Below are 13,859 nucleotides of genomic sequence, written 5' to 3'. Positions count from 1 at the left end.
TTGCTAGGACAATGCTGAGTGAAAATAGGCTTCCAAAGTATTTCTGGGGTGAAGCTGTCCACACAGCATGCTATATACTAAATAGGGCTTTAGTTAGACTTTGGAAAGGACGAAAGCCCAACATTGGCTACTTTCATGCCTTTGGGTGTAAATGTTTTATACTCAACACAAAAGAAAACCTTGCTAAATTTGATGCTAAAGCTGACGAAGCGATCTTTCTTGGGTACTCAACTAACAGTAAAGCATATAGGGTGTATAATAAATGAACTCAGGTTGTAGAAGAGTCTCTACATGTTGAGTTCGATGAAACTGACCCTGCAGGAAAGACAACTCAGTCCGTTGAAGATGACCCAGGCTCAGCTTCCGCTGACCAAAATGGAGCCGCTGAGTCGTCACCACAAGGGCTGACCAAAGGTAAACACGAACCCGAAATTACCTTTGCTGACAAATCAACTCCTGCAGAAATTGTAGAAACACATATTCCAGAAAACTCAACATTACCTAAAGAAGTCAAAATTCCAAGAGGACACTCGGAGAAGTCCATTCTTGATGCTGCTGAAAATAAGTTGATGACGAGAGATCAGCTTAGAAAGTATCTCAGCAATGTTGCATTCGTCTCAGTTCATGAGGCAAAGAACTTCTCGGATGCTGAGCACGACGAACACTAGATCAATGCTATGCAAGAGGAGCTTGATCAGTTCAAAAGAAATGAGGTATGGGATCTAGTACCAAAACCTAGGAATCAAAAGACCATAGGAACTAAGTGGGTCTTTTGAAACAAACTAGACGAGCAAGGCAATGTAGTCAGGAACAAAGCCCGACTCGTAGCCCAAGGCTATAGTCAGCAAGAGGGCATTGACTATGGTGAGACCTTTGCTCCTGTTGCTAGGTTAGAGGCTATACGTATATTATGTGCATATGCTAGTTTCATGAACTTCAAACTATATCAAATGGATGTCAAAAGTGCTTTTCTTAATGGATTTATAAACGAAGAGGTATATGTTAGTCAGCCTCCAGGGTTTGAAGATCCAAATTTCCAAACCACGTTTATAAACTCAAGAAGGCCTTGTACGGCCTAAAACAAGCACCGCATACTTGGTACGAGAGGTTGACCAGTTTCCTGCTGACTAGGAACTATGTCAGAGGCAAAGCTGACACAACCTTATTCATTAAGAAAAAGGGTAAAAATACCCTGCTGGCACAAATTTACGTAGATGATATAAGCTTTGGTGCTACTGATGAATCTATGTGCAAAGAATTTAGTAAACAGATGCAAACTAAGTTCGAGATGTCAATGATGGGGGAACTCAACTTCTTCCTTAGACTACAAATAAAGAAAGGTAAGAACAGCATCTTCATCAGTCAGTCTAAGTATGCCAAAGAAATGTTAAAGAAATTCGATATGGAAGAATGTAAGCCCATATCTACCCCAATGGGTACTGACACTGTCCTTTGTGCTGATGAGAAAGGTAAGTCAGTAGATAGTAAATTATATTGAGGTATGATTGGCTCTCTACTTTATTTTACTGCCAGTAGGCCTGACATTCAGTACTCAGTATGTTATTGCGCAAGATACCAAGCTGACCCCAAGGAATCTCACCTTATAGCTGTAAAAAGAATTTTCAGATATTTGCAGAGCTCAGTTAATACATGTTTATGGTATCCAAATACAAATGACTTCACACTCATTGGATACACTGATGCTGACTATGGACGAGATAAGCTAGAACGTAAGAGTACTTCAAGAGGGTGTCACTTCCTTGGAATCTATCTAGTATCTTGGTTCAGCAAGAAGCAATCATCAGTGGCCCTGTCAATAACTGAAGCTGAGTACATTGCTGTTGGAAGCTGTGTGGCCCAGGTCCTATGGATTAAGCAACAGCTGGAGGATTATGGAGTACAAACTGACATAATCGAAGTCAAATGCGACAACAAGAGTGCCATTGACTTATCCAAAAATCCAATCCAACACAGCAGGATGAAGCATGTCAGCATAAGGAATCACTTCATCAGAGACCATGTACTCAAGGGTGAGATCAAGCTGACCTACGTTCCAACCGATGAACAGCTTGCGGATATCTTTACGAAGCCATTGGCTCGTGAACAATTTAACATACTAAGGGAAGCTATCGGTATGTCTAATCCTCTTCAATAAAATTCCATTTTTAAATTGAATGTTGAGTGATTATTACATGATGAGTGATTTATGCTTAATGTGTAACTATTGCATGCTGAGCTAATATGAACAATACAAAATCACCGTATGCTGAGTAGACATCCATACTGAGTGATTATTATAAGCTGAGTTACTAAGCATAACGAAATTCTTCTACGAAACTGACTACTCAGAATATCAAACGTTTAGAATTCTAGACACTGAGTAAAAGATCCGTTGCACAATTAATGCTAGCACGCGTATTAAATAGCCACCTAGGATGACGTAAGTGCAATAATTAGAAAACACATGTGCCGATTGTGTCATAAATGCCAGAATAATTGTCGATTGATCATCTCGAGGTCAAACCGCCACTCCAACGTATCAGATCAACTTGGCATTTCTATAAATAGTGGACGAATTTCCACTCATACCTCTTTACATTCAAAATTTCTGGCATTCAATCTCTCTCTCTTGCATCCCAAAACCTCTCTAAAATCCTTGAGAAAATCATGTCTGATTCTCAAAACATCTCCGGTGCCGATTATGACCAAAATCGCTCCGATGAAAACCCTCCATCTCCTGCTCAGCAGGACTACGAAGAGACTTCTACTGAGTCTCAAGGACATGGTCAGCATGACCAATCCAAGGTCAACACTCCGAGCAAGAACCCTCAAGCTGACCAAGCAACCTCTTCGAAAAAGAAGAAGGAAAAGAAAGCCAAGCAACCTAAGGAAAAGGAATTTCTTCAGGTTTACAACTGTGTAAAGAATTGTGAGGTACTTCGTTGCCGGTGGTTCTCCCCAAGTTTTGTAACAGCTGAGCAACCGTTCTGTGAATGGATCTTCAAAAACGGTTGGTCAGAACTCTTTTCTCTCTCCGGTAAAACTTACCCCCGGTTAGTAAGGGAATTCTATTCGAATCTAAGAGTGGATAAGGACAACGCTGACCATCTAGTCACCAAGGTCATAGGCAAGGACATCATGATAACTCCATTCTATCTAGAAACTTTGCTAAAGCTACCGGCCAAAGGTAAATAATTCAGAACCACAAACGCCAAACTTGACTACCCCGTTGAGTTCTGTAAACCGAAGGACCACAAGGGAGAAATAGCCAGCACGTGTATGGGTCAGAATCAAAAAATGGCTCATTACATCCTGACCAAATTCATATTTCCTAAGGTCAACTCCGCCTCATCAGCCTCCAATTTCGAGCAGAATTTTATCTGGCACATGCTGACCTACCAACCACTCAATATGCCCGTCTTTCTTGTCGGAGCATTCCAACGGAGTACTGGGAAACTCAGGATGGGCTCTCTCATCACAAGAATTCTTGAGGACCATCAGGTAAGCACGGTCGGTGAAGCTGAGTCATGGGGTACTGAAATCACAGCGGCACTGCTGTTTGGGTTAGCATACAACCAACCCCTTAAGTCTAAGAAAGGAAAGGGGGTTATTTAAGAAAATGAAAAAGAAGTTAATGCTGAGGAAGCAGCTCAAGCTATACCGACCACAAAAGGAACGAAAGTGGTGGTAAACACGGAACCTACTGATCGCACTAGGTAGGATAAAAAGAGGAAAGCTGCCCAAACCTCTTCCAAAGATATTAACTCAGCTCCGAAGAAAATTCGGTTTGTATCATGTGCGAAGAAAGTTGATACTGAGCAAGGTCAGGAGGAACCTAAGTCAGCAGAAAAATAGAAAAAGCCAGTTGAGACTGATGAAGAAAGTGAGGAAACCTCTGAGCAACCTTTGCAAAAGAAGAAGAAACCTTCTGGGTTAAAGCCGATTGATGCACCTCCTCTAGACTTTTTAGTCTCTGAAGACTCACACTTTGTGAGAAGTCAAGATATCGATCTTGAGAAACCTCCTGCTGACCAAGAAGAAGAACTGGATGATCTTGGAGGTCAGGTTGATGCTGAAAAGACAGACTATGTTGAGCTAAGTGAGACAGTTACTGCTGAGCAAAATCAAACAGTTGATGCTGAGCAAACTGAGAATCCAACTGAGCAAAGTAAGACAGTTGATGCTGAGTCCAAAGCGAAAGACAAAGCTGTGACAGATCTCAATGCTGACCTTGGGCTGAACTCCTCCTCTGAGTCTCTTGACTCTATTGCTACTGATCCTTCTCCTCCAAAAGTCAGCACATGCAAACGCCTCAAACGAAAGGCTCAAAAATCTCCAGTCATTGATCTTCTGGATGATTCTCCACTAAGGGAACCAATCTCTGACCTCACCACACTCCAATTCCAATTCTTCAACACCGTCATTGAACCGACTTTGGACCAAATCAAGAAAAAGCAAGCCTCTGTTTCTCAAGTTGAGGAACAAGCCGATCCCAAAGCTCCTAAAGGTCCTGTTTCTGCCGAGCAAGTGCTCGAAGTTCCTGCTACTCAAGACAACGAGTTAGCAAAGGAAAATCATGTTCAGGTCAGCACTGAACTACCTCAACCTTCTGAAACTAATCAGCTTCAGACTGACTCTAAACAACTCAATATATTTGTCGATCCACCTCTTCCTACTCCTTTATCGCAGAATGAAAACCAGTCAGTTCCTGCTGCTGACCTGAACAAAAGCCCAGCTGCTGACCAAGCTGGCACATCTAAGTCTGGACAGCACCAAACACCTCCTCCATCTGGTGCTATTCCAATTCCGGCCTCTGAACCTCAACATGATGAATCTTATGCTTACCTGCATGCTACTGAGTCTGGACGAAGAATCATTAACTCAGCTCAAGCCTTACTTCAGGAAATTCATCACTCTAATGCCGATGCTGCTGGGTCTGTCAATATTGAGCCAACTCAACTCTCTACTGTCACTCAGCTTTTGACTGAAATCAAGGGTCTCAAGGACTTACTGAGTGTCATGACATCTTTTCAATCTCAACAACCCAAGCAAGAATCTATTGTGAAGCTGGCTGAACTCCAGCTGACAATGGTCAATCATATGAATTCTCTCCAGGGTCAACTCAATAATTTGTCAGCTGCAAACTCAATCTATGCAACCTCTATTGAGGTTCATCAACTCTTTACCCAGCTAAGTTCTGAGATGACCGGAGCTCGTGAATTAATCTCCTCCTCCTCCCAGTGTTCCATTGAGCAAATTAGTGAAGTTGTTCGCCTACTCAACTTGAGTAAAGAAGAAATGGATACTGACCAAGTAAAGACAAATGAGATTCTGCAGTATTCTCAAGCCACACTTAAGCATGTCTGGCATACCAATGCTCAACGTCAGTTCTATGATGCTGCGTTGCTCAAAATGTACCATCAATCTTATGCCAAGCTGTCAGAATTTATAACTTGGATCGGGAAATCACAGGAGTATCTCTTGAGCATGCTAAGTGCTAACATTAGGATCCCTGCTGCCACTCTGGATGATGGCATGGCAGTCTTCGACGGTCTTCGGGAGAGTACGAGTTAACTCCAAGCATACTCAGCCAAACTAACTCGTGATGTTCTTCGCGAGACATTTATTCCTCCATCTTCTGATGATGGCAAAATGGGGGAGAAAGAAAAGCAAGCTGCTGGAACTCAGCAGAAAACGGGGGAGGCATCTGGTTCTGCAACTCAGAGTCAGCAACAAAGAAATGCCAAAGGCAAAGGACTAGCTAACCAAGCTCAAGTCAACAGGAAGAAATAGATTGGCTAGTCTTAGTTTTTGACTTGTAGTTTTATCTGGCGTGTTCTATTTTGTTAATGCTGACTTGAATTGAACTAAGTAAACATATGTTTCAAGCATTGATCTCTTCTGAAAACTGACCTAGGCTCATCTGAATTAGATCTTGGAAGGTCTAGAATTGAACTAAGTCAGTATAGGCATGTCTTAATTTTACTCAATTAAATCTTAGAAGGTTTAGAGTTAATTTAAGTCAATAGATGCAACCCTTACGAGGGAGTAACTTCAGAGGTATAAAAAAAATTTCAATCATGGGGAATCTCAATGCTGAGTTTCAAAATTAAATATTTTGCCAACATCAAAATGGGGGAGTTTGTTGAAACACCTTTCCACATGATTTTGATTTGACAAAATTATTTAAGTTAATCCATGATTAAGGGGAAATTAAATTTAAGTGCTTTGATTTAATTGTACTAATATGTTTATTCAATGTTGAGTATAAGTATAAATGAAAACAGAAATAAAAAGTAAGACAGGACGAAGTCAGTATGAGAACACAGCACAAGCTGAGTAGAGTGCAACTCAGCATAATAGAAGAAAAGTCATCTTCAGAACAAATGCTTAAAGATGAAGCTGACCAAAGAAGCTAAGTGGAACGCAACTCAGTATCAAAGAAGAGAAGTCTTTCTCTAAACTAAAGCTTGCAGACGAAGCTGACCACGGAAGCTGAGTAAGAATATGACTCAGAAACAAAGAACAAAAGCAACGTCAATAAAGTTAAGCTGAGTGTTCGTCAAGACAACACGATTAATCCGTTTGCCAAAAGACAAGATCCGACATCTGTCTGCACCAATAATAGAAGCCTTGGAATTACGCACAGAGTCAATTTCGAGATGTATGGGTCAACTGTTTGTTAGCTAAAAGATGAACTGGCACTAGAAGACGAACCTACGGGAAGAAGACAAGCCCGACGCCTGCTAATTTCAGACGACAGGATTGGCCTGCAAATCTGAAGCTGACCAGAACAATGACGCAAGAAAGAGCCGTTTGAATTCAACGGATAGATCCAGATTCAAATGATTGAGACTTCAGATTTCAACTATAAAAGGACAAGTTCATTCTTGGATCCTTTGCTGATTGCCGAAAAACAAAAGAGAAAAAGAGTATATACATACAAAGCACATTCAAACAAGAAAAAGATCTTACACCAAATTTCTACTTCTGTGTAAAAGCTAGATTGATTTTGTAATCATCTAAAGTGTTCTTCATCTAGAAAGAACAAGTTTGTATCAATTGTAATAATTGAGAGAGTGGTGCTGAGTACTCGGTTTTAGTACTCAGCGGTAGAGAAATCTAGGTGTTTGGTTATAGCACTTAGTAGGAGTTGAGTAGACGAATAGAGGAAGGTACTCTTGCATATTCAACTGCCTTGTAAACGGTTTGTGCTCTACCTTTAAAGAGCTCAGTATTGGATTGAAAAAGCCCAGAGGGACTCTAGGGACTGGACGTAGGCGGAGAGGCCGAACCAGGATAAGTCTTGCTGAGTAATTTCTAACTCTCTCTCAATATATCTATATATGTGTTGCTTGATTAAATTGCTCAGGATATAAATTGTAAAAGCTGACACTGAGTAATCTTGGTGCTGAGTTGGAAGCTGACCTCAAGTGTTAATTCCCAACTCACAAGTAAAACAGTTCTAGTCAGCATCTGACTAAAGCTGTCTTACATCTCTCGGCCGTGCTGACCTAAACTAAGTTAAGTAACTTAAAGAATTGATTAAGTCAGCATAATTAAGCGAAAAAGTTACATTAGTTCCTAACCCCCCCTTGGAACTAATCACACGGGACCAACAGATAATAATACTAAAAATTGCATAAATATTAACCGAAATATACACAATTATTTATAGTGAATAACCAGTAACCCTTGCCTATACATTTTCTGGGTTGGATTAGGAAGACTACATATATTTCTGTACATAATACAATTACTTAAGTGATGTAGACATCTCGAACACCAACACGAGGCTAAACCATGAAGGAAAAGCCTCCCACACGTCGTGTGCTCCCAGCCACACGCCGTGTGAGACAAGGAAGAAAGGGGAGCTGTGAGCATCAATTCCCCCACACGGTGTGTCACTAGGGCACACACCATGTGGGCAAGGCAAGAAGCCCTTGGAACTTCTACTTTAATTCATACGTCGTGTGCCTTTGAGCCACACGCCGTGTGACTCAAATGGGGTCTGGATCGTTGAGATTTTGATGAAGCTGGCTGGGCGCAAGATGAAGGCCACACGCCGTGTGGCATGGATTTTCTAGCAAAACTGGCTAGGGAACAAGCGGGACAAAAGCTTCCAGAATTCTGATTGAGCTGTCAGAATTCTAGTTTCCTTTATAATTACAGTTTATGCCACTCTTTATTTTACTGTTTTGCCATTTAGGCTTATTTTCCTAAATGCAATTTTGGCATTCTTTTTCCCATCCTATCCCTATCCATCCTTATTGTTTTATAACCCTAGCTAGGTCCTTTTAGTATTTTAGTTTATTAATTGGGAGAGCTATTTAAGCCTCCTTGTTTGTAAGGATGAACCAACTTTTTATTAATCAAACTATATTTCTCTTTGAGAGCTTGTGTTAGGGTTAGTATTTTTTATAATGGGGATTTCCACGATTCCTACGAGTTTAGCTCGTGAATATTGAGATTAAATCCTTCTAGTTTAGCTAGAGAAGAAACTCTTTTATTGATTTATGATTAAAATCAGCTCGTGAATATCAGTTGGTATTAGAGCCGGTCGTTTTCTAACCTGAAACTTCTTTCGACAATGGAAGCCACTAACAAGAGCCTTGAAGAATGGGAAGTCGAATTCAGAGAGATGGATTCAAGCTTGCCGAGTGTGTGAGAAAGACGAGAGAAAACCTAGAGCAAGAAAACATAGAAAGGTTACAAAGAGGAACCAAAGAAGCTGGTGATGACGCCGTAAAGCTCATCGTAGAAGAAATGAAGAAGACCCAATGTTGCATCCTAAAGAGTCTTCATTAATCTTTCCTCCATTGCACATTCAAGAGGTAATTCCTGCACTTTCAATTTTTCATGTTGGAGTTATGGGTAATCAAATAACTAGTGAGAAGTTGGGTGTTTATGATGTGGATGGTGATTTAGATTGTCATGGCGAGTTTGTTGGTAATGAAAATGTGAATGAGGATTTAAATTCATTTATAAATGAGGAGGAAAGAGTGTTGGTATGTGGGAACATTGAGGAAGTTCAAATTGAAAAGGGTACACATTATGTGTTTGATGAAATGCCCCTTAGGCAAACTTTCACTTGTATACTTAAAGAAGGTGAAAGCCTTAATCTTGAAGAAGTGGAGAGTGACTTTGGGCTTGATAATCTCTTTGGGAAGAATATCACATTATGTGTGGAGCTTGATGGTTATGGTGATGAGAGAGATGTTGGTGGTTCAACCATGTTGGAATGTAGCATGTCATTTGAGTTAGGTAACTCAACAAATAGAGTAACCGGCTTGAACTATAGGAAGGAGTGGATGGAAGCGAGAGGTCATGGGAAAGAATGGGTTGTTAACAAAGAGGGCAACGAATTTGAATATGAGCATGAAGAAGACGAACTCAAAGAGGAGATTGATAAGGAGGAGAACAGATCCGAGAATGAGTTAGAAAGAAATGATGAACTTGGCTATTATGAGAGTGAGTTCGAGGAAGAGAAAGAGAGAACGATTCTGAGAATGAGCTATGTGATGATAGTGAATTTTATCATCATGCAAATAAAACTGATTATGATGAAGATGATGAAGTTTACTATACTGAGAATGAGCGTCAGAATATAAAGTGGAACCAAAATGGGGCCACTTATGAAGGTGACGAAGATGGGGCCTATCATGATGAGAGTGAGCTTCAGCACATTGAGTTGAATCAACATGGGGCTACTTATGAAGATGATGAAGATAGATTCTATTATGATGATAAGTTGAAGGATGTTGAGTGGAGCCAAAACAAAGATACATATAAAGGTGATGATGATGGCGATGGGCGTAATGCGTATTTGGTGATGAGGGTGCTCATGTCTAGTGAAAAAGAGCATGGCCCACGACATCATTTATTTAGAACTCGGTGCTTAGCTCTTAGGAAGAAATGTGAGGTGATTATCGATGAAAGAGGCCAAGTGAATGTCATTAGTCGAGTCTCTTTGAGCAAGTTTGGTTTGGTTCCCGAGCCACATCCTAGACCTTATCGCGTTGGTTGGGTCAATAAGGTGGAGAAGCTTCAAGTTACTCAGTGGTGTAAGGTTCGTTTCGCCATTGGGGCTTCTCGAGATAAAGCTATGTATGATGTTGTAGAGATGGATGCTTGCCACATGCTCTTAGGAAGGCCATGAAAATTTGATTGTGACACCTCACATGCGAGAAGCAACACCTACACCATATGTAAAGATGAAATCAAGATAACTTTACACCCTTGAAGAGCTCGTCTATGGAGAAAAGGAAGGCAACCTTGATTGCTTGTCCAACTCAGGAGTTGAATGTGAATGGGTGCATTGGCAGAACACGAAAGACATCGCATCACATTAACTTGGATTCTGTGGATCATTTACCTAACCTCTCACATGATGAAGTCGGATCCAAAGAGGAGAATGAGGTTGAGAAGGGAAAGAGAAATTTTGAAAATGAGGAAGTTGAGCCAATGTCCGAAGGTGACAAATACATGTCTTTCAAAAAGAGCAACCTTGAGGGCTTCCACCTTTGGGGAAGATATCATGTGACATGGGATGGGATCTCAGACATAGTACACCTATTCTTACACATGGTAAATTAAGCTCTAAGGAGGAGGATGAATGGTACCTCGTGACGCCTCTTGAAAGAACCGTTACTCCTAGAACATGCATGATGAAAATGACTCAAGTGGCACACTTGGTAAAATCTAAACTTATTCTTTTTTGCTTTATTGAAATATATATGTTGGGAGCTATGTTGTGTTTGTTAAAGAAGAATCCACCCTATGAGGGGTCTATGAGATGTAACCTTGTGGTGAAGAGTGTGAGCTTCATGGAGTATTTTATGAATGGGAATGACATTCCGGGTGATGTTGAGACAATGGGAGATATTCAAGAGTTACAGGATGGTGTCCAAGTTAGTGAAGAGGCAAATCTAGAAATTTCGAGATTGTTAGCTTAAGATAAGGAAGGAGTTTGTACAAGTGTTCATAAGATCAATATAAAGTGGATTGACAAGTGCCACCAGGTATTATATTTGATATGGGAATGGGTGTGTAGAGGTTGAGCATAGAATCCTGGGTAATGACATGAGGGTTAGTGAAGTCCGGAAAGATTCAACTCAAAGTCATGTTGGGGTTTTGAAGAGTGATCAAGGGATCGCTCTGAATTGGGTTGATATATTTCACCAGGACATTCCATTTGAGGTCAGTCATGAGTGGAGAAAATTGGTTGCTAATCTTCAAGCTAGTGAAGTAGATATCGAGAAGGTTCAGGGTTGGTCCATTTGACAAGCCGTGGGAAGTTGGAAGAGAATGTAATATCTTATTGGGGAGTGGTTTGACAAGATTCGTCGAGATATCCCATTTGATATCGATAGAAAATGGAAGACGAATGTCAAGGAGGAGGAGAACCGGGGTAACTCACAAGTTGAAATATGAGATGAAGTTCATATGAAGAAGGTGAATCTGGAAGTTTGTGGAATGGGCTTAATGAATTCATTTCGAACCATACCTTGGTTCGATTTGAGAGCTTTGTTAAGCCCAAAATATACCTAAATTATCATACATAAATACATTAAATTTACATTGAAATCATGCTAATTATATTCATTTGGAATACTTTTACGTCTTTATTTACTTCTTTGATGCAAGGTACTTAAATATTTGGTAAAATCCAAATAGGAGCAAAAACGGAGCTAAAACGGAGCTAGAATGGAGGAAAAACCTTAAAAACGTACCGAGAATGCATATCAGTCAGAAGAACGCTCGAGGAGGACGAAAAGCAGTCGAGAGACAGGGAATAATCTCTCTGTCGTGACTGAGATTTTGAGAATCTCAGTCGCGACTTGCGGAGGCCGGCTCGGGGGAAAAACGAAGTTTCAAGCTCGCCCCTATACCCCCTGTCGCGACTGAGATTTTCAGAACCTCAGTCGCGACAGCGAACCTCCCTGCACACTAAACACATGTTTAAAACGGAAAAACGCGTCTGTTCGTTCGGATAAAAGCGACCCTTCACCAGCAGACACGACCCGTCATTTACAACCCTTCAACAACTATAAATAAGTGATCCATTTCAGAAATCAAGGTTGGTTAGGTTGGAAAAGTTAGAGAAATTAGAGAAGAAAGTTGTTATGTTGAGTTTCTGATTCAGAAAAGAATCAGAAAGTTAGATTTCATTTCTGTAAACAATCGTGATGTACACGAATTGTATTTAGATTAGTTATAAACACAGTATTAGTTTAGTTTTCATTCTGATAGTGGACGAGACCAGTCTCTATTCCGAAGATCCAGCGAGAAGAATTGACGGCTGAAGCGAATGAGGTTTGACGAACCTACAGAGTTTGAGAGAAAGATTGACGACCCGGATCTCAAAGTTTTCGTTGCAATGCTATCCAAGTTTCTACTTCTCTGTTAACTTGTGAAAATTCACATTTCATTAATGATATACTTATTTATTCAATACATTCTTACTGTTGTTATTTTGATATTGTTCTGACAAAATGATTTTCAAAATGATAAATTGGTGTTTTTATTAAAACGTTCTATTCCATCTTATTCATATAAGAACTTTGTTGAACACTTGACGGATTTAGTTTTTATGGATGACATGATCGCTGATCGCGGCTTATCAGGCATAAAATACTAGTTTGATTAAGGTAGCAATCTGCTCCGATCCAGAGAGATTTCTACGGTTCAAAGCCACTCAATTGAATAAATCCCTATATTGTTACATGTCCATAATCTTTACAAATTTAAAGTTGCTTTCTTTGCTTTATGAAAATGAGTTTTATACCTTCTATTTATTCCAATTACGGAAGTATCTGTCTTGTAATCAAAATCTCAAGACGAAATTGTTCTCTAAACTCAATATAATCCTTCTATCTAATCCTAATTTACCAAAACCAATTCCATCAATTAAACGTATTTCTTTTATTAAACCTAAACACGTGATTAAAACTGAATTAAATAAAGTTTTAGTTAAAAAGCGTTCCCTGTGGGTTCGATATCTTTTATTACTACAAGCGTATACCGTGCACTTGCGGAAATCGCTCAACAAGTTTTTGGCGCCGTTGCCGGGGAACGCCAAAATTTTTGACAAAATTTTAAATTTTTCGTGTTTTATTTCGAATCTAGGTTTAAACATACTTATTTTAACTTTTGTAATTTAATAGTTTTCATTTACTAATTTATTTATTTTTCAAAATTCTGTTTTGTAGGTAGTTTCGGTTCGTGCAAGATTTCAGGTTCATGCGCAGTTCTCGAAGTTCAGGCATTGTACCAGACCCTATAGACCCAGAAATTGAGAAAACCATTAGGAAGAACAAGATATAAGAAAAACAAAAATAAGACCCCAGTAAAAACACATACCGAGCCAGAAAAAATGGCAGACCCACCAACACTTATGGAATACGCTAGGCCAGGTGTGGCCGGTGTAACCAATAGTATCGTTAGACCCAGAATCACCGCAAATCAATTTGAAATTAAGCCAGCTTTGCTTAATATGTTGCAAAATAATGTAACATTTTACGGGTTAGCTAACCAAAATCCTAACACCCACTTAACAAATTTCCTAGAATTTGTGACACTTTTAAAATTCCAGATGTGACTGCAGAAGCAATCAAACTTCGCCTCTTTCCTTTCACTTTGAAGGATAGAGCCAAAGAATGGTTAACTTCTATGCCAGCCGCAACTTTTGCCAGTTGGGAACAATTAGCCCAAGCGTTTTTATCTAAATATTTTCCTTTAGCAAAAACCGCAAGAGTCATAAAGGAGTTAACATCTTTTTCTCAAAACGATAATGAGACTCTTTATGAAACTTGGGAACATTTTAAAGAACTTCAACGTTTATGCCCACACCACCAATT

At 39.9% G+C, this 13,859-nt stretch overlaps 1 non-coding gene across 1 annotated transcript; it reads right to left on the bottom strand.

The window, feature by feature from the left end:
• Positions 1–13,752: 13,752 nt before the first annotated feature.
• LOC136221264 (small nucleolar RNA R71) lies at positions 13,753–13,859 on the bottom strand. The gene has a single exon (XR_010685039.1). It is a non-coding gene; the product is annotated as a small nucleolar RNA R71 (small nucleolar RNA).

Source organism: Euphorbia lathyris, chromosome 2, assembly GCF_963576675.1.
Source record: "Euphorbia lathyris chromosome 2, ddEupLath1.1, whole genome shotgun sequence".
In the NCBI taxonomy this organism is placed as follows: Eukaryota; Viridiplantae; Streptophyta; class Magnoliopsida; order Malpighiales; family Euphorbiaceae; genus Euphorbia; species Euphorbia lathyris.
The sequence above is the reverse complement of the archived record's forward strand: the minus strand, read 5'-3'. Positions and strand labels throughout refer to the sequence as shown.